General features: G+C 40.2%; 1 protein-coding gene across 1 annotated transcript in view; it reads right to left on the bottom strand.

Moving 5' to 3' along the window:
• man1a2 (mannosidase, alpha, class 1A, member 2) overlaps nt 1-6,273 on the bottom strand; it is a 127,335-nt gene that overhangs the window by 63,558 nt on the left and 57,504 nt on the right. The gene's annotated exons all lie outside the window — the stretch shown is intronic.

Raw genomic sequence — 6,273 nt, 5'->3', positions numbered from 1 at the left:
TTAAAAGCCTGTGGAACATAACTTGTTAATAGAGAGAGGTTATTCAGATCTAGTATGGATGTGTTGATTAGGGGAAAGACGTCTTTGAGCAGCCTTGTCGGGATGGGGTCCAGGAGACCTGTTGATGATTTAGATGAAGCAATTGTTGAGGTCAACTCAGAGAGATCTATAGGGGAGAAGTAGTCCAAGTATAAATTAGGTCTTACAGATGTTTCTAAAGCCACTGTAGTAGATGGCACATCTGTGAGAGCTGTGGGAGTGGTCCGACCAATTTTTTCTCTAATAGTTGTGATTTTATTTGTAAAGAAGCTCATGAAGTCATTGCTGCTGAGATCTAAGGGAATGTTAAGCTCAACAGCACTGTGGCTCTTTGTCAGCCTGGCTACAGTGCTGAAAAGAAACCTGGGGTTGTTCTTATTTTCCTCAATCAGTGATGAATAAAATGCGGTTCTGGCACTATGAAGGGCTTTCTTATATGTTATTAAACTATCCTTCCAGGCTATGAAAAACTCTTCTGACTTAGTGGAGCGCCACCTCCTTTCCAGTTTTCGTGATGCCTGCTTCAGGGAGCAGAGCTGCGAGATGTACCATGGGGCCTCCTGTGTTTCACTACCTTCTTTTTCAGAGGCCAAGAGTGTCAAGTGTATTACACAGGGAGGCTGCAGTACTATCAACAAGATTATTGACTTGTGTGGGAGTAAAGTTAAGGTGGCCTCCCTCCACTGTGTTGGCAAATGGCACTGAAGTAAATAATGATGGAATTATTTCCTTAAACTTGGTACCAGCATTGTCAGATAGACATCTGCTGTAGTGGAATTGTTTCCCACATAGAGTATAATCCATTAATGGAAATTCAAAAGTTATTAGAAAATGGTCAGATAGAAGAGGGTTTTAAATGCTTTAAATGATAAAATTTTTAGATGGACAAAATTTATTAGCTTAGAACAAAATATCTAAATAAACCATAACAATAACAATCTAAATAAACCGGTAAATAAACAGCATTTTTACATTTTGCTGCATGATGATTAAATTATAACATTTTGATTTGTAATTTGGTAACTAAGATTTTTAGATGGTTCCCAAAGAACCAGAGACATAGGATGATGCAGAGGATGACGATGATGCTAGTGTTGGTGATGATGTGTTGTTTACTGGTTTAAAGCAGGTTCTTGAACACTATGTTGAAGAAATTCAATGTAAAAATTTATTTTCATCTCATTTTTATTTACTTTACTCATTGATATATTTTATTATCATTTTATAAGCATTTCTTTCAGGTATTTATGTTCATGAGTTTTATTTCATATTGCCCTTGTAATAAAGTTATTAATGAAGACTGCAATTGTGATTTTCCTTTAAGGGGCAACAAGTATCAGTATTGGTATCGGTGAAAAAGTAAAACTAATGGTATCGTATCTAAAGGAAAACTGTTGGTATTGCCCATCCCTAGCACAGCACGGTGCAGGCACAAAAATCAGGAAGCAAGTACGGATACTGCAGGAACAGGAAAGAGCAGTCTGCCAAAGGTTCCTCCACTTCCAAAATAATATTCTCTGGTGCATTTGCCTCCAGGTCCGATAACTGCAGCCAGCAGTTGTCTGTCCTAATGCTGCCTTTACGTGCTGTCCATTTTCATATCCCAGCTTGTATAGCGTTGCTGTCATTCCCATCAATACAACATTATCAGGTGCATTTGGTTTCCACCATCCTCCCTGCATCTGATTGCTGTGTAGCCTTTCATATGAAGCCAGTGGCATCAAATGAATCTAAACTGGCACTTCCAAGACTTTGATTAGGGTTGCCAGGCACTGCTTATCTGAGACAAATTGGCCAGGATAAGGTTTATTTATTTGGGGAATTCTCACCACACCATCATGTACACACACCAACATTTGCAACACCCTCTCACACTCTCTCCATCTAACTCTCTTCTGCTCTCACCATACAGTAGATAAATTTACCCTCCTTGTCCTTTGAGTCAATTCTCACCACACATCTTTTCTATAACTTAACTGTCTCACACTTTCCATCTATAACAGTCACACACCTCTCTCCCTCTCTCTTCCATTATCGCTCTCTCTCAAACACTCACACTCTGTCTTGGTCCCTATGCCAGTTTCATTAGACGACAGGTTTCAGAGCTCTCCGGTGTGAATTCACATGAGACAGGAAAATGTGATAACATTATTCAGTCTCTATACTCTGTCTTGTAAACTGTCGGCTCTGGTAGAGTGAGAGATGGAGAGCTCAGGTGGATGTGTAGGTGGAGGGTTGGGAGGGTCAGAATGGATGTTTTTTTGTGTGTGTGTGTGTGTGTTTAGGCTGAGTATGCTGCATGAACTCATTTGGTTTTGTGTTGGTACTAAATGATAATGGAAGAGTACAGAGCTGGGGTGTGGATGTATATGAGGATTGTCTGCAGTTGATGCATGTATGTGCTTCTCTTTTTATAGTGCATGAAGCATGTTTTGTGTGCATGATTCTTTGTAGGATCAGATTCAGAAGCCTGACGCTACTTGACAAAAACACTGAGTTGAGTTGTTGCTTTTCTAGGACTCCCTCTCATATTTGCTCTCCCTCTCTCTACTGAAGACACATTTTACAGTAGAAGCGTCTCTGATTTTGCTTTCACCCTCTTCCTCCACCAGTAATTACCATGTGCTTCTTTTGTACTCATCGCCAACACTGCAGCCTTTGTTCCACCATGTTAGTTGATGTCAGACTGAAAGCTGCTTACATTCACTGCCACAGCTTGCGATACAGTTTTGTCAAAACTGTATCGCAAGCTTCAGCCCCACATTGTTGCTCCAGGTCCAACATGGTGTTCCAGTCTTCTTTGTAATGAGCCCAGCAACAATAAGCAACGCCCAGCCAACTCCCCAGGCAAACGCAGACCTGGCTGGCAGTGAACAACTGGTTACAACTTACTGTATTTGGCAGCACACTGAAACATCTGCCATGCTCTGTTTTCTGCCTCTAAGGGTTACTGGTCAGACTGGGCCTTCCGCTCAACATGAGCTCTCTAAACCCTGGCCTAAATGCTGTCTCCAGGCCTGGTGCCAAAGGATCTCATCAGAACTGATTTCCACCATAATGTGACAACATTCTCTTGGAAAGGGAAAAACCTTTATGTACAATATATATGTCCAGTATGTACTGTACATATAGAAAGCTAAAGCATCAAATGATCACTTCAACTGAGCTCTACATTTCAGTGCTACATTTGGTAGCTCTCTATTATATACATTATGTCAAACTAAAACCAGCACTATAGGCCAAGCTGGGAGCAAAGGCTCTGAATACTTATGACCATGTGATATTTCAGTTTTTCTTTTTTAATAAATCTGCAAAAATGTCAAAAATTCTGTGTTTTTCTGTCAATATGGGGTGCTGTGTGTACATTAATGAGGAAAAAAATGAACTTAAATGATTTTAGCATATGGCTGCAATATAACAAAGAGTGAAAAATTTAAGGGGGTCTGAATACTTTCCGTACCCACTGTATGTGTGTGTGTGTATATATGCATCATGAAACTCAAAAATGGATCACAATATCAAGTCAAACCTCCCATGTAATGTCCATACAATAGGAGGCAACTGATCTGTTTTCTTTATTGACCTATTGTTGACCCTGACGTTCACTAGGGTTAGGTACACTAGCCACACACTACATTAGTCACATTCTCATCTACAGGATAAGGGAAATGTTTGAAAAAAGAAAAAACAAGTCTGAAAACAGTTTCTCTGACTACATACCCAAGAAAAGATAAATACATTACATCATTTAATCAGACCCAAGTTGACATAAAAATGTTAAAATGCAGCCAAAAACCAAGCTACAAAATGGATCGCTGTAAGGGTACACTGATACGTGTTCTTTGTCATAATGTCCTGCCTTCCTCTCATCACAGTGTGTTTTTTCTCACTCTCAAGTTTCTAGCTTCCTGTGTTTGGGCCCAAATTCATCCTTTATATCTTGGGAGTTTGGTGTTTAATGCAGGTGTGTCTTTTCCTTTTCAATCTGAATCTCTTAAAAATCTAGTTTGTGTACTGTTTCCTCCACTATCCAATATAATCCCAGTGGATCTTAGACCACAATGCTTAAAAACAAAACAAAACAAAACAAACACACAAAAAAAAACTGTTGCATATATTAAAACAAATGTATTTGCCCCCTCTGGACCACAACGTTGTTGGACCATTGTGGTGAAGAGGGAGCTGCTTTTAATTTACCAGTCGACCTATGTTCCACCCCACCTATGGTCACGAGCTTTGGGTTGTGACTGAAAGAATTACATCACAAATACAAGCGGCCTACAGTAAATAAGTTGCTCTTTAGCATTAAAAGGAACCAGTTAAGCTACTTAGGACATCTGATTAGATGCCTCCTGGTGCCTCCTACTGGATGTCTTTTGGGCATGTCCAACTGGTTGGAGGCCCCAGGATGGAAACAGAATACACTGGAGGGATTGTATACCTCATGATCTTGAATTTCCACAGTGGTAACATGAGGCGGGTAGGAGAACCAACCACCTGAATTTATCACAACTTTCTACTGACACTGCCAGTAGAAAGCTCTCCTGAGCCTGTAAAAGTTTAGTTATATCAATAGTAACAGAAACCCCTGCAGCTTCAGAATTATGTAGACCCACACTGTGGGCAATGTTTGCAAAGCGACTCATGCAATTATTCAGTGTCGCTACTTTGTAGGTACCAAGCCTTTATCATCATCATCATCTGGTCACAGTAGTCAATAAAAAAAAAAGCCTGTGGGTAGGCACCTACAAGGTAATGCTTTTCATGAAACTGCCCAATTTTCTAATCTGTTTGAAATGCTTATACACATTCCTACTGGACTCTGTAGCAGGTAAATCCTCCAGTTTCCTGCTGTCCAATTCGGCACTGGCAACTTTGCTGAAAGTTTAATTTGAAGGGGAAGAAGGGAGTAAGGGGGCTGAGTTGAAGAGTTCTTAAGGAAATTTGACGTCCTGTTGGGAACAGAATTCAATTCTCTCCTCACTCTTTTTGCACAACAAATGCCCCAACCAAAGTCTGAAAAGGTTCAAACTAATGTAGTATGCTCACTCATCCAAATGGAGATATATCAATTACTGCTAACAGGAGCAGATAAGATACTGGTTAGGAGGGTTTTGATGATAAGAACCTAAAGTGTGCCCGCTGGATAGCTACAGTAGTTCTGCTCAATGTGGTGTACTGCTTTTGTCCAACAAAGAAATCCAAAGATATTTAGTTTATTCTCATGTCTGGCAAAGAAAAGCATCAATTGGTGATGGTTGTATTTTTGCCGGAAATTAAGGACCCACTGTTGCAAAAAATCAACCCCCTCCCCCCCAGCCTTTTCTCAGCTCCTATTTGTGTAAACAAATAACACCTTAGTCCTTACTGGAATCCTCAGTGATAAAAATGTATACATTAATGGAACTGGAACTGCTTTGGATAAAAGCATGCAGCTGACAGCATGCTCCACTCAGGGAGTTTAAGACCATCACTGTGGAAGTACTTTAAGATTACTGTCTGCAGGTTGTTCAGTATCTTTACTTGCAGTCAATCCCTCTTGACACTGCACATAGGGAGCACTTTAGTTGAATATGTGCCCATATACAGTGCATCAGTTGGAGGTAATTAGTGCATCTTAGTGTTTAAGATGTAGTGATTTTTGGTGGATTTGTGCAAATGGCTACTCTACTGGTCCACACTGTGGTGTAAGACCATATAAAATGTCTTAGTTTATGGAACTAGATTTAGACACCGCCTTACTACACATAAATGTCATCTCCATTGTTTCACTCTCCTGTGCCTGAGACATGGGTCTTTATCCATGGCTGCATCTTCATGGTGGCACTATACAACCCTATTCCAGGATGCAACACACTCTTTTACCCTGGGAGCCAGTCATGTTAAGACATGACCTTGGTGTTGCAAAAGACTAGACTTCTGACTTCATGGTTTCAATGCATCCACATGAATCCTGCAGAGAAACTGCAAGAATGATCATCTAACAGCTGTGCAGAAGATTACAGCCATCACACAGTATTTGATCTGGTATTGTGATTGTATGGGTTTTACTGTATGAGTTCATGGTTTTATCTCAAACAGAATCTACAGGAAGCTGACTCCTTGGAACACTCAAGCAAGAAGTTGATGATAAACAAGAATAACTTCTTGCCTCCCACCCCAAAACAAAAAAAGTGGCTCACTAACACACTGGTAATATTTGTAATCCAGACCAAGAGTGGGTTTTTATGCAAT

This window comes from Monopterus albus, unplaced genomic scaffold, assembly GCF_001952655.1.
Source record: "Monopterus albus unplaced genomic scaffold, M_albus_1.0 scaffold185.1, whole genome shotgun sequence".
Taxonomy (NCBI): Eukaryota; Metazoa; Chordata; class Actinopteri; order Synbranchiformes; family Synbranchidae; genus Monopterus; species Monopterus albus.
Note: the sequence above shows the minus strand (reverse complement) of the source record. Positions and strands in the feature narration are given on the sequence as shown.